At 49.6% G+C, this 21809-nt stretch overlaps 1 long non-coding RNA gene and 1 pseudogene across 1 annotated transcript; both read right to left on the minus strand.

Annotated features, from left to right (window-relative positions):
- Window positions 1-389: 389 nt before the first annotated feature.
- On the minus strand, window positions 390-1449 carry LOC129647390 (uncharacterized). The gene is made up of 2 exons (XR_008712296.1): window positions 1261-1449; window positions 390-677 (listed from the first exon to the last, which is right to left on the minus strand). It is a non-coding gene; the product is annotated as an uncharacterized LOC129647390 (long non-coding RNA).
- Window positions 1450-5851: 4402 nt separating this feature from the next.
- LOC129647391 (ERI1 exoribonuclease 3-like) lies at window positions 5852-6371 on the minus strand (annotated as a pseudogene).
- Window positions 6372-21809: the final 15438 nt, after the last annotated feature.

The following is a 21809-nucleotide window of genomic DNA, read 5'->3' on the forward strand; positions in this document are numbered from 1 at the left end:
CGCTGCAACCAGACGCGCGCCTGCACCCACATCCGTGGCGGGGTGGGGGGCCTGTGCGATTAGAGGGGCCCACCCCACGCTGGCAGCCCCCGAGACGGCACTGATCCCAGCACTGCCCTCTGGGCTCCTCACGGCTTCTCCAACCTCAGTTCCTGGACTCCTTCACCTGCAAGACTTTCTCTTCACAATTATGGCACCTCAAGACATTTGAAAGTGAGTCAGTCTCCCTTTAGAACATTTAAATGTTTTTTTTTAAACAAACGAATGTAATTGTTTACTTTTTCAAACAATTAACCAAAAATGGCAAAGGTAGGCAAATTCATGAAAGAAATAAGAAAGGGAAGATTAAAGAAAATCGGTTGAAAACTTTCAGTGGACAATTACACACATTCTTCCCTTAGTTTGTTTTTATGCCAAAAACAGATTTGAGGCATTTTACAATAAAAAATATTAATAGAAAGTAAATTTTAAAATGGGCCTCCCTGGTGCCTCAGTGGTAAAGAATCCACCTGCCAGTGCTGCACACACGGGAGATGCAGGCTTGATCCCTGGTTGGGAAGATCCCCTGGAGGAAGAAATGGCAGCCCACTCCAGTATTCCTGCTGGAGAGTCCCGTGGACAGAGGAGCCTGGCGACTGCAGTCCATGGGTTGCAAAAAGGCGGACATGACTCAGTGACTAAATGACAAAAACAAATTAAAGAACAAGAGATGAAGCATGAAAGGGAGTAAAAATTCTAACAAAATCCTAAGTAAAAGGAAATATCTTAGCCCATTCTGGTTGCTAAAAAGAACGCCACAGACTGAGAGGCTTGTGAACAACTGAATTTTATTTCTCACAGTTCTGGAGCTGGAAGTCCAAGCTCAAGGCACCTACAGCCTCAGTATCTGTTGAGAACCCACTTTCCTCTCACTGAGTCCATGCCTGGTGGATGGAGGGAGAGAGCTCCCAGGGTCTCTTATAAAGATAAAAATCCCATTCATAGGGGCTTCGCCCTCATGGCCTATAACCTCCCGCAGACCCCATCTCCTAAATCCATCACATTAGGTATTAGGCTTCAACATTTGAATATGGGGCACAAACATTCAGTCCACAGCGGGGAGCTGTAACTGACCGTGAATCTCAACTCGGTGAGGCCAAAGGATCTAGGCACCAGGGGAAGGTAAAGAGCCCCAGGAGAGGCCCCTGAGCCCCCTGTGCTGCAGATCTACAGAGGGAGGGGGCATTTCCAACACAGTTATCTGACCCTCCTCGCACTTACTGAATCAGAGTCCCCAGGCAGGAAGCCCAGATGTCCGACTAATAGAAGGAAGCATGAAGAAAGACAACCTTTTTCTTTGCTCTGAGACTATCCATGACAGATGGTTCCTCTGAAGGTCACAGGACAATGAAATGCACAGCGTGGATCTCATGGCTGTTCCTCACGCTGACCTTCAGCAGAGGTTGAGATGTAGCCTGATCACAGCGGGTGAAAGATCCAGGTGCATCTCACCGGCGAGGCCCCTGGAGCAGCAGAAAAATGGTGCACTCGGGTACGTGGCCTCTCCTTCAGGGGGCAGTGAGGAGCCAGTAGGGCCATGCACGTGTGAGTGTGTGTGCTGGCTCAGTTGTGTCTGACTCTTTGGGACTCCAGGATATAGTCCTCCCAGGCTCCTCTGTCCATGGGACTTGCCAGGCAAGAACCCTGGAGTGGGTTGCCATTTCCTTCTCCAGGGGATCTTCCTGACACAGGGCTCAAACCTGGATCTCTTGTATTGCAGGGGATTCTTTACCCTTAGTGCCCCCTGGGAAGCCGTGCACGGAGCGGGTCCCCAATAATAAATGTTAGCAGTTTTTACGGTTATCCTCAAAGGTCACTGTTCTTACTGGACTCTGGCAGGGGCTGAAAATGTCAGATAACCAACAAGAAGCAGCAATAAAAACCATCCCTGCTCTCACTACACCTCCTTTGTAGCACTGTTGCCTGCAAAGCCTATTACTAATTCCTGGGGAAATGAAGACAGAACTTGGGTAACAAAGGCAAAGCTTCTTTTCTTTCCCTCTATGCTGAGTGTAGCTTCACTGGCTTACAGCGGGGCACGTGCAGAGGCCTTGCAGCAGGGCCTCAGACCAGGGTTCCTGGTGGGGAATGCCAGGGTCCACACCTCAACCCAGGGCTTCCCAGGTGGCTCAGTGGTAAAGCAATGCGGGAGACGCAGGTTCGATCCCTAGGTCGGGAAGATCCCCTGGAGAAGAAGTGGCAACCCACTCCAGTATTCTTGCCTGGAGAATCCCATGGACAGAGGAGCCTGGTGGGCTACAGTCCATGGGGTCGCACCGAGTCTGATAAGACTAAAGCGACTGAGCACACACACACACACCTCCGCTAAGGGCGTGGGCAGAAGGGCCACCTGAGACACCATGATTCATGATGGTGGCACGGCTTGCAGCAGGGCGGGAGGGGGTCCTGAGAGCCCCCCTCCGGCATCTGGAGCTGCAGCAGCACAGCCCCGCCCCTCGCTATGAAGCAGCCCTGCCCACCAGCTGATTGGGAAGACAGCACTTTCCTTTGTTCAGAACCACATTCGGTCTTGTTCTATTGGCCCCAGCGACACTGGGCAGGAGGACCCTGTTGGGGACCCACTCAGGAGGGCGGGAGACAGCACCAGCAACAGCACAGAGCAAGGTCCTTATTTCCCTGTCTCGCAGCCGCGCTGTGAGAGGCACCCACTTTACAGAAAGACCAGGAACGAATGGTTCAGGGCCACCACTGCTGCCTGACGGAACCGAAGGTCCACCTTCGGCACGGACACTGTGCTCTTAAGACCCAGCTCCACAGCTCCGCCCGGGGAAGGACTCAGGCTGCTGGCTGCGGGGACAGCCATACGCTGCAGGCACTTGGAGGGACATGTCCAAGCGGCGGCTCTGTTGTAAAAATTAAAGCCTGAGCTACATCACCAGAGTCCCTGTATATGCGGCCACACTTCTCAAAAAACAACTTGAATGGGGTCAAATGTCAAACTGGAGAAGACTCTTAAGAGTCGCTTGGACTGCAAGGAGATCAAACCAGTCAATCCGAAAGGAAATCAGTCCTGAATATTCACTGGAAGGACTGATGCTGAAGCTGAACTTCCAATACTTTGGCCACCTGATGCGAAGAGCTGAATCATTGGAAAAGTCCCTGATGATGGGAAAGATGGAGGGCAAGGAGAAGGGGACGACAGAGGACGAGATGGTTGGATGGCATCACCAACTCAATGGACAAGTTTCAGCAAATTCTGGGAGCCAGTGAAGGACAGAGGAGCCTGGCGTGCTGCAGTCCATGGGGTCGCAGAGTTGGACACAACTGAGTGACTGAACAACAAAATGGCAAGAGATGCACAGGTCTCACTCCGATCTTGCCTGGAAGACTTTAGGAACAGGATTTGTCACGCATCCACATCTACAAGGCAGAACCCATCAGAAACCCTCAGCTGATTCCCCGGAATCTGAGTCATTGGGTAACCTCATCCACTTTCCCCTTTGTTCGGAACATGGCCAGTGACATCCTTTTTTGAAATTTTCTCAACTCTTTCTAAAGGGCAGTCACCCCTGAAGTCATTTGTTTAAAGTTTCACATTCAAGCCAGCATAAAAGTGGAGAAAGAAACGCTGTGTGGATCTCGTGAACTTGAATCCAGATAGTGAGAGCTCATAAATTCCCACTGGGGTGACCCAGGCTCTCCGGGGGTGGGGGCTGTGTGTCCTAGCCTGGCCCCCAGAGCACAGCCAGCTTCTTGTTCGGTTCCTGAACCTTCATCAAGAGCCAAACACTAGGGAAGGAGGCAGTGGTGTCGGTTAGCGCATCACCTTAAGAGGAGTAGGTGCCCAGGGACCAATCAGTCACCGGGGAGCATCTAGAAGAACCGACACCCCTGGACATCCTCCCGGATAGAGAGCTTGTCGACTTGGAGAAGGATGACATTTTAAGACCGTAGTAAGGTGAGATCAGAAAGCATTTGAAACTCTAGGGCCCTCAGAGCAGCTGCCGGACACCGAACTCGAGAGCCCTCGGAAGAAGCAAGCTGCCCGGGGACGCAGGGAGCCACGCTGCTCCTCCCACAGCTGTCGGAGCCAAAGCCGGCTTCTCCCCACCCCCTCCCATCTCCGGGAAGAGCAGGAGCTCCGGAAAGAACAGAAAAGGCGAAAACACGGAGAGACGGAACTCAGGAAGGGAGCCTCGGATAGACCCGGATGGACCAGCAAGGATCAGAAACGGTAAAATTGAGTCCAGCGTTGGCTTTGGAGATAACTCTTAGGCATAATGAAAGGCAAAGTTCGAATGCCATCTTGGGGTGTGAGATAACAGCCAAGTCCCTTTTGAATCTCTGTTTACAAATACATTTAATTAAAACGGTTTTGACAACAATAATGTCCTCAGGAGGTTGTGTTCAAGGCTGGAAAGACTAGCAGCGAAACCTCACCTTTAAAAGGAGCACACTTGCTCTCATCCTAAAATGTGTTGGCTCCCAGGCCTGGAGAGAATGAAGGGGCACAGTGCTATGGAAACCAGATGCAAATTCCAGGACACAAGTGGCTGGCTGGTGCTTACAGAAATTCCGGATCTAGAGACCACTCCACTGATGTCAATGCCAGGAGGACTGCTGAGCATCTGGGAAGAAAGGATCTCGAGGAGCCGGCGTGGAGCAAGTCACATCAAACTTTTTTCAATCATATTCTTTTTTTCAGATTATAAAAGTGGTATCGTCTCACTGTTTTTTATTTTCTAATTGGAGTTTAATTGCTTTATGATGCTGTGTCAGCTTCTGCTACACAAAAGCATGACTCAGCTGTATGTGCACATGTATCCTGTGTCTCCCTCTCCTCCCACCCCACTCCTCTAGGTCATCATCATTATTTTTTTAAAAGCACTAAAAAAACGTTGAGAATTTCCAAATAACCCTCTTATTAAAGATTAATTCTATTATGGTCATAAAATTAAAAAAATAAAAAATAAAAAAAATAATAAAAAAATAAAAAAACAAACAGGTGAATGGCCCCACCATTATCCCAACCCTCAGAGATGACTACCATTAACTGATTTATCCACGTTTTTCTCTGCATTTATACTACTGTACAAAAAAAAGGACTTATACAGATGTAGCTCGATTCTCACAAGATTCCTGTTCCTGGAAAGGTGATCTCCAAAAGCAAACTAATAGTTAAATAATTTCAGTTTAGCTTTGACATTCACCTACCCACGCGTCCTCTGTGAAACTGAGTAGTCCAGTAGGAAGACTTAATGTCGTCCTTCTGAGAGTGGGTCAATATTGCTGTTCCCATATACAAAGTGTGGATCATTAAATAGCTTCAGTTATTTGCATAGCTAACGAAAATGATCATACTATTAAGCAACATCCAGTTACTGTTAAAGCTTTTTTTTTTTTTCCCCTCATTTCCCCGACTTTATTCAGTGGCACATTCACAGTGGGGACAGGGGCAGACACAAGGTGGGGCCTGATCTGTCCTGGAGCCCTGGGGGCACCACGCACCATGCACTACAGATGGGAGGGGGCACAGGGGGGCTTGGTGGCCCCACCAGAAGCCTGTGTATTGGGAGGAGGCCGTGAGGAGGAGGTCCCCCAGCCCAGTCCCACAGTGGGAGGGGCTGATACTAGGCTGAGGTTGAGAGGTGGGGGTTGGGGGCACAAAGTATCTATTCCAGAGGGGCCAAGTAGCCAGGCCTTACCCAGGGCAGAAGCCCACAGGGCGGGCTGGGGGACACTCTGGACGCAGAGCTGTGCCACTCTCCCTTTGCCCCTCTGGTGAGGGAGAGGAAGGTTGTGGGCTGGGCCAAGTAGCTACCCTGTCCTGCCCCATCCCATCCTCGGCCGGTCAGAATGGCTTTGACGTCTGCTTGAAGATGAAGCCTGACACGCGAGTGTCTTCATGATGTTGGCAATGTTCTTGCAGTCGTCAATGCCGCTGTGGGGCCGGCCTGTGTATTGCAGGCTGAGGCCCTTGTTCATGTCTAGAAGTCCGTTCTTGGGCCAGTAGCCCATGCGAAGCTGTAAGCCTTTTTCAGGTTAATCCACTGCTTGAAGTAATCTGCTACTGGCAAGCCCAAGTACTGGCACTGTCCTGGGAGCAGGACTTTTAAGTCCCAGTGTCCACAGGTGACAAAAATTGACTTGACTTTTGGATCTAAGAGGCCTTCCTTCGCCATCCACTCATCGACCCTCTCCAGCACTTGCTGCAGGCTTGGCTGACCACCCACCATGGCTTGAATAATCCCAGTGAGCTCTGTACAGAAGGGAGTACACTGTGGATGGACTACAGGCTGGACATACGTGTGAAAGGTAGACTCAGTCTCCATGGTCCGGCCATTTAGCTTCAGGATGGGGAACTCGATGATTTCCTCCGTGCACTCTGACCCCCTGTTAAAGCATTTTATGTATGTTAACTCTTAAGAAAACCCTATGAGGAAGGTAATCATATCTTATTTCAGGTGCAGAAAAGGAGGCTCAGATAAACTGATGTTCCCAAGGTCAGACAGCAAGCGATTGTGACGTCACTTGTTCAAACCTATTCAAACCAAAGTCAATGTATGTTCCATCCTACTGCCTGCCATCCAAGTAATCAGGTCACGGTTACACATATATGCGGGTCAATAAATCAACATGCTCAAAGTTGTTTTGTGAGGTGACTGTGCATATTATAGAATAATTAGTAGAGGTAGTGAGTTTGGAGTCCATTCTCTGGCACTCAGCACCGGCATGATCTTGAGCAAATCTTTTAACCTAAACTCAGCGACAAACTGAAGATCCTATCCAAAGTAATAACGGCCTCACAAGGCGCTCAGGAATGGAAGAGGGAAAATGCCATAGATCCTACAAATATTTTAAAAAATTAGTAAGGAAAGAGTACGAACAAGAATATGTCTCCCAAAAGGTAGATTAAACAGTCACATTCTTAAAAGATACAGATTACTAAAACAGACATGAGAAGAAATAGAATGTAAGAGTAAGTCCATATTTATTAAACAAATGGAATTGTAATTAAAAACCTTCATAAAAATACATAGCCAGGTCTAGATGGCTTCTCTGACAAATTTCATCAAATATTTAAGAAACAAATAATACAAATCCTACACAAATACTTTCAGAAAATATAGGAGAAAGAAAATTTTAATTTCATTTTATGAAATCAGCATCACCCCAATACCAAACAAAGTAAACTGCAGTAAAACTATGGCAAATATTCTTCATGAACTTAAAGGCTCAAAGTCCTAAAAGAATATCAGCAAGACAAACCAAACAATATTTTTTAAGTGTATCACATCATGTTCAAGTGGGACATATTCAGGACTTCAAAGTGAGTTCAACATTTGATAATCAATCAGTATACTTTCTGTAAGAAGGGAAAGAGTTGAACAAACACTTTAGAAAAATATGTTATACAAATGTTTACAAGCACATGAAAAGACGCTGAACAAATCATTAATCACAGAAGCATACGCTGAAAAGATGGCCAACACCAAGTGTTGGCAAGCATATGGAGCAGTTGGAACTCAAGCATTTTTGATGGGCGTGTAAAATGGTGTTCATTGTGGAAAACAATTTGGTAATTTCTTATAAAATTAAACATATACTTACTATGACCCGTCAATTCTACTCCTATATATTTACCCAAAGGAAATGAAAACATATGTCCACATAAAAGTCATATTCATCAATGTCCATAGCAGATCTCTTCATAATTGCCCCAAACTGGAAACAACCCAACTTTTCCTTCACTGAATGACTAGATAAACAAACTGTGGTACATACATACAGTAGAACTCTTCAAAGCAATAAAAAGGACTGAATTACTGGTGGATGAATCACACAAACATTATGCCAAACAAAAGAGACAGGATCCAAAAGGCTATCTACAGTATGATGCCGCTTATGTGAAATTCTAGAAAAAGTAAAACCGAAGTGATAGGAAGCAGATCAGTATTTTCCCTGGGGGCTCAGACAGTAAAGAATTCACCTGCAATGCAGGAGACCTGGGTTCAATCCCTGGGTTGGGAAGATCCCCTGGAGGAGGGTATGGCAACCCACTCCAGTATTCTTGCCTGGAGAATCCCCATGGACAGAGGAGCCTGGCGGGCTACAATCCATGATGTCACAAAGAGTGGGACACAACTGAGCGACTAAGCACAGCAGGATGTAGAGAGAATTAACTATAAAAGAGAACCAGAAACCTTCTCAGGTGAGAACTATTCTGTATCGCAATTACGGTGTCAATTACACGTCTATTTTCAAAGCAGGGCTTTGTCAGCCCTGGCTCTCCTGACATCTGGGCAGTGTGGTTTTGGTTCTGGAGGCATGGCCTGTCCATTCCTGGATGTTCAACAGCATCCCTGGCCTCTGTCACACTAGATGTCTGTAGCTACCCCACCCCTCAAGTTGTGACAACCAAAAGCATCTTCAGACATTGCCAGATATCTATCTATACTGGGAGGCAAAATTGCCTCTGGTTGAGAACCACTAGTCAAAACTCATTAAACAGTAGACTTAAAATTAGCTAATGCTTTTGTACATTAAATTGTACCTCCTTAAAGCTGATTTTTAAAATGTAGGTGGCAGTTTGGGACTACATGCCTTACACCCAGGAGATGTGATTTTATTTTTATGCATTTTACATATCCTTCAATATAATCATTTGAATCTATCTTACTGAAATAATTTTTCTCCAGATTTTTTGAAATGTTATCTAATATTCAACATTGCTACTGAAAAATCCGGTACAATCTTAATTTTTTTTTGAATCTTTTGGCCGCACCACACGGTCTGTGGGATCGAACCTGGCCCCCTGCGTTGACGCTGTAGTCTTAACCCGCTGGGCCATCAGAAACTCCTCAGGTGCAATCTTAATTCTTGAGCTTTTGTGACCTTTTCTATCTCTCAGAAAGTTTTTACCCACTTTTTGTCAATCATTATGCTAGGTTCTAATGGGTTATTCAAACTGGAAAATTATGTCCTTCCGTTCTAGAACATTTCCTAGCAAGATGTATTTTTAAGATTCCTCCAGTCTGCCTTCTCTATTTCTTTTCCTAAAACTCCAGGAAGATACTGAACTTTCCAAATACAGGCTTCAATTTCCTCATCTTATCTGTCAGTTGTTCATCTTTCTGTCTGTTCGTTACTTTCTAAAAGACTCTCATTATCTTACAAGTCTTACTGGAAATTTTGTTTCATTTTCAAGTTTTTTATTTCAAAGAGCTCTTTCTTGTTCTTAGATTGTTTCTCTTTTCTAAGGAAATTACTGAAATGCAACTATTTTTTCTTCCAATCTTTGCAATTGTGTCTCCTCTAGAGACAATGTGAATTTCAGTCTCTAATACACAGGCTGTCCTCAAATGTGCAGTCATCCTTAGCTGTGGGTCCATCAAATAACAACAGTTTTAATCCACAAGAAGAGGGCAACTTTACATAAAAATGTACATAAAATATTTAGATGTATAGAACAAGGGTGAATTTAGCAAGGCTTTTTCAGTTATTTGGTCAAAAAGAAAAATCTAGAGTATGGAAAGTAGGCCCCATTCAGTTCGATTTATGACTCACTTAAATAACATCTAACCGTAGAGTTCTTCCGAACATAAAGAATATACATTTTTTTCTCAAGCACATCTGGAATATATACAAAAATCTGATCATGTATGGGCCATTTAGAAAGTCTCAATAAACTTCAGTCTCTATTATAAGCAGACTAGCAACTCTGACCACAATGAAATTAAATCAGAAGTGTAAAATATAAATTAAAAATGTCCACATATTTAGCAGTATTGCTAAATAACTCATGAATTAAAGGGGAAATATCAAAATAAAAAGATTTTAATATCTAAAACTATATATTAAAAAATCTTATATTAAAATTTCTGGGATGCAGCCAATGTATACTTTGAGGAAAATTTATAGCTAAATATTTACATTAGAATGGAAGAAAATCTCAAAATGAGTGAGTTAAGTGTTCTTAAGAGCTTCAGGGAACAAAACAAAACAAACACAAGGGAATTAAAAGGAATTCAGATCAGATCAGATCAGTCGCTCAGTCGTGTCCGACTCTTTGCGACCCCATGAATCACAGCACACCAGGCCTCCCTGTCCATCACCAACTCCCTGTCCATCACCAACTCCTGTCCATCACCCAGACTCACGTCCATCGAGTCAGTGATGCCATCCAGCCATCTCATCCTCTGTCGTCCCCTTCTCCTCCTGCCCCCAATCCCTCCCAGCATCAGAGTCTTTTCCAATGAGTCAACTCTTCGCATGAGGTGGCCAAAGTAAAGTAACAATAGAGACATAGATCAGCAAAATAGAAAACAAAAAGACAATAGAGAGGAGACAAAAAGGTAAAAGTTGGTTCCTTGCTAAAACTAACAATATAAATTTCTCAAAGTTTATCAAATAAGAAAAAAGTTAAAACAAGCAATATTATGAATTAAAGAGAAAGTGAAAATGAGGTCACTCAGTCGTGTCCGACTCTTTGTGACCCCAAGGACTATACAGTTCATGGAATTCTCCAGGCCAGAATATTGGAATGGGTAGCTGTTCCCTTCTCCAGGGGATCTTCCCAACCCGAGGATCAAACCCAGGTCTCCCGTATTGCAAGCGGATTCTTTACCATCTGAGCCACAAGGGAAGGCCAAGAATACTGGAGAGGGTAGCCTTTCCCTTCGCCAGTGGATCTTCCTGACCCAGGAATCGAACCGGGGTGTCTTGCACTACAGGTGGATTCTTTACCAGCTGAGCTATCAGGGAAACCCTCATGAATTACAGGGAAGAACACATGAAGTGTACATAATAAATAACCCAAATATGATCAAAAATGATATGCCAACACTTTTGAAAACAGAGAAATTTCTACAAAAATATAACTTTCTAAAACTGACTCAAGCAAAATGTTTTAGTTATGTGATTATCAAAGAAACTGCAGCACTCTGGCTAGAATTATTTCCCCCTAGACCGAAAGCACCTGGCCCCAATGGATTGACAGAGGAGGTCAAACGTTCAAGGAACAAATCATCTGAAGTTGATACAGATTCCTCCAGACAACAGAAGAAGATTGGAACTTCCTGGGAGGCCTGGTGGCTAAGACTCTGCACTCCCAATGCAGGGGGCATGGGTTTGATCCCTGATGGGGGACTAAGATGTCACATGCTGGGCAACCTGGCCAACAAAGAAGGAAGAAAGAGATTCCTCCCCAGCTTGTCCTCCAGGGGAGACTGAGGAGGAGAGCGGGCCGTGTAAAAAGGGAAGGCGCAGGTCGCTCTGGTGCAGCCTCGGCTCCAGGGTGGGCGTGGGAGGGGCACATGTAAACGAGCATGGTAGAGGATTGCTGAAGGGAAGAATAAACCAAGGGAGACGAACGGGAACGGCTCGCACGGTTTAAAATCGGGTGGGCAGGTAGGCAGGCCTCCCATGTGAAGACGACCTGAAGGAGGGAAGTAAAGGCTGACCGGGGGAGGGGTTGGGCGGTCAGGGAGCAGACGTGCAAAGGCCCGGTGATGGGAGCCTGGCGGCGGTGTCCGAGGGGTGAACGGGACGCAGAAACACCCTCAGGACTGGGGGGCCAAGGGGGAGGACAGGGGAAGACGAGGGCCCAGCCCAGGCTTCGCCTCCGAGCACTGGGGGAGAGAGAGAGAAGTTCAGGACACCCCTCTCGGGAGAGCAGCCCCCCAGAGGCACTCACGAGGCCCCAAGGGGCCGTTCTAGGCAACACAGAAACAGCATTTTCAGGTGGGCATGACGCAGCAAGTCAGCAGAGACGGCCCACACGGCCAGAAAGCAAGGGAGTCGAGTTTGACGGTATCCATATTTTAATTCTGTTCACAGAGATGGACTTGCAAGCTGCTCAGTGAGGCTGGCCAGGCGGGGGTGATCAGGCTAACTTACAGATGGGAGAAAGTGAGGTTCAGAGAGGCAATGTGACTGGCCCCAGGTCACACAGCTAGTGAGCGCAGAGCTGGGGCGAAGCCCAGCTTTTCTGTGCAGGGCTGCACCCCCTCTGCAGTGCCCCCCGACTCAGAGTCTACGGGAAGCACCCCTCAGAGAGTGCCTGTCTTCTCCTATGAATCAGCATTCTCCCTCACTTCCCCCCGCTTTGCAGTTGGTTTTCCCAGCCCCTGGTCTCGTGTTTGCTTTTACACGTAGCCTGAGTTAACCTCCATAGCCACGCTTCCACTGACAATAAAAGAGCTTTACCCCACGAGCCTCTTTCAACTCTGTGAACCTTTATTTGTTCAAAATAACATCTTCAGCAACCCAACCCTCCTAACACAAAATAAACCACAGCCACCAGCTACCTGGGTATTTGAGGGTCAGCCTGTGGGACTGGCTGTCTCTGATGGGCAGACACCCCCCACCCCCGACCCTGGGCAGAATCCTGGGAGGGAGGGAGCCCCCACTGAGCTGAGCTGGACACTGTGCTGACTTTATAAATAGCCCTTCCTAGGAACAGGCTCTCAGATTAAGCTCCTGCCAACCTCCTCTTGGTGGCCGTATTTTATTTTTTTAACCTACGGCGGCCACCCTGAACTGACCCCCACCCCATCCTAGAAAAACTCCCATGTGGGACGTGTAGCCTTACAGCCCTCCCCCCACCACCACCCCGGCGGTCCCATCTTTCCTCCCGTGCGAGCTGGTCCAGCGGCCTTGCCGGGTGGGCATGGGATGCTGACCAAGAGGCCCCTTTGTAGGGGGCATGGTGGGGGGCAGCTCCCAGCCCTTTCTTATCAGTCCTTCCCGCTCCAAGCACATCCACCTCCTGCAGGGGGATCCCATCTCCCCACCCTACATCTGAAGCCTGCTCCTGAAAGAGGAGGGGCGACGATTTCCACAAGGAAAGGTAACACCCGCGTTACAATATTCACGTTTATCCAGCTCACACGCAGGGCCTCCACAGCCCCTGGGACAAGCCAGGCACCATCCTGGGCTCACCAGGGCCCTCGAAGGTCAGTCTTCCTCCCAAGCTCTGGCCAGGCCTCCACCAAGTGCTGATGTGATGGGCAGTCCACCACCCCTTCGAGCAGCCTAATTCATCTGCAGACAGCACTCCCCACCAGAAAGTTCTTTCAAGGAAGCTGAATCCTCAGACCTCATCTGGGCCCCTCAGGGGCTTCTGCCAAGATTCAGGCTCCCCAGCCCTGCCACGGCGGCCCCTGGGTCTCAAGAGGAGGACCAGCGGGCGCCCTGCTCCATCAAGCACGTCTCCGGAGTCTGGGTTCCGAGCTTCGCACATGGTGCTCTCTCCTGTCTCCTTCCCCGTTTGTACCAAGTGAGCTCCTCCTCTGATTTGTTCCATCACAAGCTCCCGGCCATGGGCATCTGCCCAGCCTGGAACCTGAGCACCTGCTTGTCCCGTGTATCCACACGGGGCTCCCACCAGCTCTGTCAGCGACAGACTAACCGTCTCTCCACCCAACAGCCAACAGCCGAGGTGGGCGGAAGCTCCACAGTGAACCGGGTAGCCTGACGGCAGAGCCAGTGCCCGGCGCTGAGAAAGCCCAAGGACGTGAAAGAACCAGAAGTAGCAGCATCAGCAGCTACAGAAGGTGAACCCTGAACTCCGGGTTCCTAGCCGGTGGAGGCCATCAAGAGAGGCATGCAAGGAGTGCCCCTGGAGATGGAGTCAAGGATGCTTTGGATTCCACGTGGGTGAGGCAGGCTCTAGAATGAAGAGACAGAACCAGCAAAGGCACGTAGGGTGTGTCCTGGGAACATCTGCCATTTGAACAAAAATGCAGGAAAAGAATAAACCAGGAGATCGGGTTGGACAGAGCGTTCTTTGATGAATCCCCACAGAAGTCTTGTTGGGCTGGGCTCCCCCCTGCCAAGGCCAAGGTCACGGGTTCTAGAGCTCTCAGGGGGTCTTGGGTAGTGAGCAGGTGATGGTTGGCTGCACTCACCCATCCTTGCTGCCCACTCGTCTGGCTGCCCGGGCAGGAGTCTCCTGTCCCACAGACCAGCAGCCCACCCAGGACATGCCACCCCGTGACAGCAAGCTGGGAGCAGCCCAGCAGACTCCCTGGCACCAGCTCATACTTTTCATTTCCTCATTTTTGCCTCAACTCAGATTAGTGCTGATAAAACCCCAGCCATGAATGGAACAGATACAAGAGAACATTTTTACTGCTAAAATAATGTCTTCCTTGCATTCACATTCAAAATTGAGGGTCACAGGCCAGCAATCAGCCAACTAGAAACACCATCCCTGGTTGACCTGTTGACAAAATAATTCACAGGCCGTCCTCAGGCCTCAGCCACGGAGCTCTGAACAAGCTCCCGGTTGCTGAATGAACCATGGCAGACGCCAGATAAAACCATTCATCTTAAAATCATCTCAGGACCCAGGAATGCCTCTCAAAGCAAGTTCAAATGGCCACACGCTAGCACAAAAGGCCAATCCTAGAACACCACGTCTCTGCTTCACCGAGTCTTCATACTCTTGCAGCAAGGTGCCTTAGGCCCTGCCGTGTGGCTGAGAGTCTGGGAAGGCTGGTGAGAAGGTGGGTCCACCAGGGCCCCAGGAACTGTCACCAGCCGGCGCGGCTGCCATGAAAAGTCCCTCCAAGTTCCTGTCTTGCTTCGTATGTGACGATGCGGGTGCAATGCTTCAGTTGCCTCCCGGGCCGGCAGGAGTCGCTGAGTCTCTCTCACTTCTTCAGGACATGTGGAAGAGCGTCACCATCTCACAGGTCAGCCACTCCATCCGGGCAGGTGCCCTGAGACTTCTCAGAGCATACCTCCTGATTTGGGACGGTAGAACCCACCTTTTCTGGAGGTGTGGGGTGAGCAAAGGTAACTGCGTACTCACCCTGCCCTGCATGTGTGTGCAGCTCACAGAGGGGATTATGGAACTGTGACGACTTTCATACAAGCAGAGATCAAGAGTGACGGGGTCTGAGGCAAACAAATAACAGGAGGGAAAGAATAATTGCAACTCAGGAGGGCTCCGTGGAAGAGACGCCCTTTCCCTGTGGCTTAGAATGTGAGTGGGATTCCTCGAAGTAGGTAGGGGCTGGGAGAGGAGTGTTTCCGCTTGCGGGGGTGGGGCTGTGCTCGGCACACCTAGGGACCGTAGGCGATGCTCCCCTGGGCCTCGGAGTCAACCACCAGGAAGACGGACCGAAAAAGGGGGCTGGGTTTCACTGTGCGAAGTCTTCAATGCCGGGACCACCAGAGCCTGGAAAGCTTTTCCGTTCCCTCGTGACCCCGCTAGACCACCCCCCAGAGCCTCCCTCAGAGCCAAGTCCCGCCACATGACCCAGTTCTGCCGACAGAACACGGAAGAATGACGTAACGTGCACGGTCCAGGCCGGGCCCGAGTCCCACCTCTTCAGGCCGTGGCCGGGCCTCCATCCAGGCACTTCCGCAGGCTCTGCCTGTTTGGACGGCAGCGTCCGCGGCCACGTGGAGCCACACAGTGGAGACGGCCGGACCTCCGCCACCTGCCCTGCCCGTGACGTGGGTCATGACACCCCACCCGCCCTGCCTCTGTCCCCAGGGCTGGGTGAGAGGCCCCTGCACGCGGCGCTGGGCCCCGGGTCCAGCGTGGGCTCTGAAGCCGGCGTCTCTCCAGCGGGGAGGCTGGGCCTGGGGGCGCGTGCTCCCCTCGGCCCCGAGAGCTGGGCTCGAGGAAGGTGGCGGCGTGGGTGCTGCTGCGGACCCGAAAGGAAACCACGGCAGACGCCCGGCTGGGGAGCTGCTGAAAGGCTGGCGAGGGGGTGACTGACAGAGGGAGGGGACGTCGTCCTCCGGCTTCCTCCTGTTCGCTGCGCCGCCCATCTACGGGAGTGGGCCTTACACAGGTCTCCCCTCTTCTCTCTTCGTTAGCATCGGACACCAATGACCCTCAGCGCTTCACCACCTTCCCGTCCTCTGCTCCCTCTGCCCCCGCCCTTCCCACCTCTGGACCCTCTTTCTCCCTCCACCCGCTCTTCTTTTTGCACCAGGCCCTCCACACGAGTCAGCCGGTCACTTCCGGCTTCTCTCATCCCGGACGCATGGAGCCCCTGGGAGTCTCACTCCCCCATCTGGTCGCTCCCTTCCTGCCCCACGACCCCCGAGCTTCCTCACCAGGCCCAGTTTCCCTCCTGAGCTCCAGATCAAGCTGTCCAGCGTGCCAGCCGAGCGGCTGCCTGCCCAGGACAGAATCCCGTCTCCATCTGTGCAGCTCTGCACTCGCCGCTCCCTGGGCACAGCTGCCCCTCTGGCTGTGACTGTCTGAGACCAGGGGGTCGGGGCCAGCGAGTTGTGAAGAGCTTGAACGTCTCCCTGAAGGTCTCACTTCCTTCCGCTGCAGGACAGTCACACTGTGCCTCCCCTGCCCACCTCCAGCTCCCTTCTCTTCCCTGACCTAGAAGGCCACCCTCTTTCCTCTAGAAACAGTAACAATAACAGTAATACCCAACACTTAGGGTGAGTCAGCTTTATATGTATCCATGCATGAAGTCCTGCTATAGTTCTGTGGGACCTATTACTATTCTCATTTAACAGACGTGGAAACTGAGGCCCGGGGAGACCCAGGAACCTGCCCATGTCACAAGCCAGTCTGTAGTGAGCCTGCGTGAGAACCCTTGCTCCAGGAAAGGGGTGACACCGCGTCGCTGAGGAGCTGCCAGGCTTTCGGCCCCAAGCGGTCAGGCAGGTGTGGCGGGCTCTTGATGAGAGGACTCTGCTCACGAGGCGACCAGGAGCACTTCGATGTGGAAGCCAGACCACCCGTTCCTGAAGGCCATGCAGATGGCCGCACCCAGGCCACCGCGAGCCCTGCTTGTTCAGTCTTCTGCTCCTGCTGCTGTTTCTCTCGTGATGAGAACTTAACTCTGTGATGATGCAGCCGCCCGCCGACCACCTGGTTACGCTGACCACAGCTCGGGGAGGACAGGCGGCCTCGGAGAGATCTGACTTTCCCCGCCGTCTTCTCCCAAAATTTATTTCTAGGTGAATGACTAACGTCAACTTCCCTATGAGGTTCAGCAGTAAAGAATCTGCCTGCAGTGCAGGAGACCCGGGTTCATTTCCTGGGTGGGGAAGATCCCTTGGAGGAGGACATGGCAACCCACTCCAGTGTTCGTGCCTGGAGAATCCCATGGGCAGAGGAGCCTGGCGGGCTACAGTACCCGGGATCGCAAAGAGTCGGACACGACTGAGCGCACACAAGGAATGGCAGAGCGTGAGGAGGAGGACCTGTTCGAAGAGCAGTAGATTTACTAAAACAACACGTGGACGGAGGGAGTTTCTGCGGGTGGAGAAATGAGGGGGATGCAAGAGGGAACGAGATCCTTCTGTGGCTACAGGAAGCCCCATCCAGGGAGGGAGCAAGGTGACTGAGGCGCATTCAGGGCGCGGAGGGATCTACCTGAAATTTCCTGTTCTCACCTTCCCTTCCTCCAAAAGGTGGTTTTCTCTTTTCCGGACTAATTCCTCACACCTCAGTCTCTTCCTGCCAAGTTGATTTTGTAACTTCAGCCTGTGCCAGAGGACATGACGCCCTCTCAGCCTAGGCCTCCCGCTTAGCTCCCGGGTCCAGCGGAGCCGCGGGGTCACAGGCGTGGTGGGGAGCACATCCTGGGAGTGTGACCCCTCAGCAAGACACAAATCCAGGGGATGAGAGAGGAGCGCCCGCCCGGAGTCTCCAAGCTCGCTTTCCTTGGCAGCACATTCAAAGCTCAGTGCCTAGATTACATTTTAATGGTCTCAGATTAGCACAAAGGACTTTTTCCCCCCGGTAGTGAATAATTAACCCAATTCTCCCAGGCACCTTTTTAAAACTGTGAAAACCATTCGTGTTCATTCAAGGTGACAGAAAACCATCAGGGCCCTCAAATATTGCAGTTTCTTTATCTTCTTGCTCCACCCCTGTAACCTCGATGTCGGGACAATGTACACCTCGTGTGGACATCTGCCAAGACCGGAAGGAGGCCAGCCCCCTTGTAACCTCCAAAGCGCAGAAACATCCCACAGAAACCTCGGGGAGGTTCTGCTCAGGGTCAGCAAGTCTTGACCAGCAGGACTTGTCATGGAATTACAAAGGGAGAACACAGGGCGCGTTTTCTGTCTTGTCTTACTTTGAGATTTGCAAAGTGGAAAATTTGCAAGAAAGAAAGGAGCGGGAAAGCAGAGCTGAGGACCAGAATCCCCGAATCTCCCAAAGGAAGGAGGAAGGGACTGAGCCGGGAGGAGGGAGGAGGAAGCAGGGAGGAGGGAGGAGGGAGCACGCCTTGACTCAGCTGGGCTTTGCTTTTCTACAGTATCTGTTCTTTAAGATTTTTTTTTTTTTTTTTTGGTGCGGACCATTTTTTTAGTCTTTACTGAACTTGTTACATTGTTACTTCTGTTTTAGGTTTTGTTTGCTTGCGGTGAGGCATGTGGAATCTCGGCTCCCTGATCAGGGAACCTGCACTCCCTGCATTGGAAGGCAAAGTCTTAACCATTGGACCACCAGGGAGGTCCCTCTAGTGTCTGTCCACTTTCCGGGAGCTTTCCTGTGCTCATCACGACAGCCTTACAAGGTCAGAAGGGCGAGGAGACAGACCCCTGGTCACAGACGACCTAGCAAGGTGACGAGACCTCTCCCTCAGCCAGGCTGGCGCTCGCGGGTTGTGGCCTTGGTTCTTGGTTGACACGTCCTCTATATAAGCCCCGAGTGACCCACTGCAGCCCCACGTTCTTCAGGACTAGCAAAATAAGTAATTTGTAAATTTGAACGGATGGATAATGATGGATTTTAAAAAACATTTTGTTGAGCAAATTTTAAGCTTATAAGAGCTGGAGAGACTAGTGTGAAGAATTCCCTTGTACACAGTTTCAACCATCAGCTGTCTTCCTTACTAGTTTTATCTACCCTCTTTCACAACCACTCACCCTTTTTTCTGGAGCTTAAAACACATGCCAGCCACTGCACCATCTCGCCTATAAGTACTTCACTGTGCATTTCTAACAGATAGGACTTTTAAAATACAGCCATTGCCCCATTCAACAAAAGCAACAGCAGTCCATGTTAAATTTCCCTAATTGTTTCAAAAATATCTTTTTCCAGCTGGTGGCTGATACTCAGAGGAGTATTCACTTTCTGGAGAATCAAAGCAGAAACAAAAGGTTTTGCCTTGAACTTCTTGGCCGCCTGTCCCTCCCGACCTCTACCTTCCCGTCACCCTCTAAGCAGAGCCAAGGGCCAGGGCGACACTTTGAGAGCTGGTGAGCAGGTGTCCCAGAGCCATGTAGGTAGGCCTCGGAAAGGTGTGGTCCTGACACCAAGTCCTCCTCCAGGAGATCGCCTCCACATCAGAAAAGATGGACTCTCTCCATCCGCACTCTCCATGTGGGGCCAAGAGGTCAGAGGGCCAGCTTTTCCTGAAGAGCCAGAATCCACTGCAGATCTCATGACGCCACATGGACTGCAATCAGGAACTGGATTCTGAAGGGTGAGGGGAAGGGACACACTCGATTGTTCACAGGAGTGAATGCGTAACTACCCCACTCTGAAACACTTAGAGCGCTCTGTGTGTGCAGAAGCACTCAGGCACAAGCCTCAGAGCAGAGGCCAGGGGAAGACGCCAGGCAGGCAGGGACTTCCCTGCCACAAGCAGAGGCCACATGCGACAGAGCCCGGGGGGTTCCTTCCTGGGGTTCTGTGCCCTTAGTAACCAGATCTGCGTTCAAGCCACTAGTTCTAATAGGAATCATACTATGTGTTAATTATAGGTTTAAACAAAGAAAGGATTTTGTATAAACTTGACCAGCTCATCTGATAAAAATAGTTCTTGACACTTTAGTAAATCTCATTTCTAGCCTGTTTGCTTCCCCACGTATGAAAAGTTAACTCATCTGCTTACAGATATTTTAGGAATCCTCCCCATTTTTATCAATGAGCTCTTGGTTCCAGAGGGATAAATCCTGAAGGTAGTATTACTGGGGATTAAACTCAAGGCTCCGGGATCGGATGCCAGCACCGATGCTCCTAACAGTCCTTTCACTTCGACGATCTGACTAGCCTCTTTGGTGTCGTTCTCCTGCCTACGAAATGAGGCCAAGGTTATTGCCACACCACGTGACAAGATAACACATTCTCAGTCAACAAACCCTTACTGAGCACCAGGCAAGGTTCTAGGTGTCAAAGACACTCCCGTCAACAAGTCCCACAGGGTCTTGCGCTCTCAGAGCTTTCATTCTGGTTGGGAAAGCAGAAATCAAGAGAAAAGGAAATATCAGAATGGCCATGAGCTCCATTCTGACAGTTTTTTGAAACGCTGTGCCATAGAGCAGGTCTAAGTGACCCTAGGGAGGCTTCATCGAGGTGGTGGTAATTAAACAGAGACCTGAATGATGGATGAGGAGTCAGCCATGCAAAGATCTTGGGGTAAAGCATTTTAGGCAGAGGAAACAGCAAACTCCAAGGTCCAAGGGAGGTACAAGTTTAGTGTGCTGGAGAGGCAGAGACCAAGGGGCAGAGTGTTCAACGTGTGGACGGTGAGGAGGGTGGGGCCTGAGTTGGAGTCTGCAGGACTTCAGGAGACTAGATGCGCTCTGTCACTCGAGCCAGGAGGAGGCTTGGAGCACCGTGTGCTGCTCTGACTCACGTTTCAAAACGATCTGTGTCCAGTACAGAGATATGTTGGGGAAGGGGAGGACTGGTCAGGAGAGCGTTGGAGCAGACCAGCTAGGAAGACAGTGGCTTTGACTAGGATCTGAGCCTTGCTGATGGGGGAGGTGGTCAGGTTTGAATATATTTCTGAAATAAATCTGCCAAGATTAGGTAGCTGAATGAAAAGAGCCAAAGAAAGGCATCAAGAATGATTCCTGTGGGAAACATTTGTTTCAAAGTTATGTGTGTGTGTGAGAATAGAGTTATATGTGTAATGGGTTCCTTAGAGAAGATCATTACCAAAATCTTTAAAAAGGATATGGCTAGAAGTAAAAAGTTCTTAAGATCATAAACAGAATAATCCATTTTGCCCTAATTTTCATTTATTTTGTTAAGTGCATTTTTCACTGCTTCAATTTGATCAATTTAAATGCAACGAACTGTGGATATTTCACATGTGCAGTCTGATGTTTTAGCATATGATTATAATAACATGCTTTGTAAAGATACTTAATAAATAGTACATGATCATTTGTTTACTGAAAAAAGAAGAATGGTTCCCGTGGGACCTCCCTGGCGGTCCAGTGGCTAGGACTCTGAGCTCCATTGCTGGGGGTTTGGGTTCTGTCCTTGGTCAGGGAATGAGGGTCCTGTAAGCCACATGGCACAGCCAAAAGAAAAAACAATGATTCCTGGGTTTGAGGCCCCAGAGAGTGAGATGGAGGCGCCATTTACTTAGTAAGACAGAGAAAACCCAGGAGAAGCCACTGTGAAAGGGTAGAAAAGCAAGGATTCATTCTGGCCACCTGAGTCTGAGATGCTTAAAAAACACCTCTGCGTAGGTGCTAAGTTGAAGAAGGAAATGGCAACCCACTCCAGTATTCTTGCCTGGAGAATCCTGTGGACAGAGGAGCCTGGTAGGCTGCCGTCTCTGGGGTTACACAGAGTCAGACACGACTGAAGCGACTTAGCAGCAGCAGCAGCAGCAGGTGCCAAGTGAGCAGGAATCTAAGACCCAGGGGGAAGTTAGGCTATTGGGGTCTTCGATGGGGTCTGTCGGTGGTAGAGGAAGTCAAGACTGCCGATGAGCTCATTGGGGAGAAAACAAGGAAAAGAGAGGGGTCCAAGAGCTGAGTCCTAGAATATTCTAGCATCTAGAGGTCACACACACACACACACACACACACTGAGAAGCAGCAGCCAGCCAGGTGGCAGGAAA

The sequence above is a fragment of the Bubalus kerabau genome, chromosome 3, assembly GCF_029407905.1.
Source record: "Bubalus kerabau isolate K-KA32 ecotype Philippines breed swamp buffalo chromosome 3, PCC_UOA_SB_1v2, whole genome shotgun sequence".
Taxonomy (NCBI): domain Eukaryota; kingdom Metazoa; phylum Chordata; class Mammalia; order Artiodactyla; family Bovidae; genus Bubalus; species Bubalus kerabau.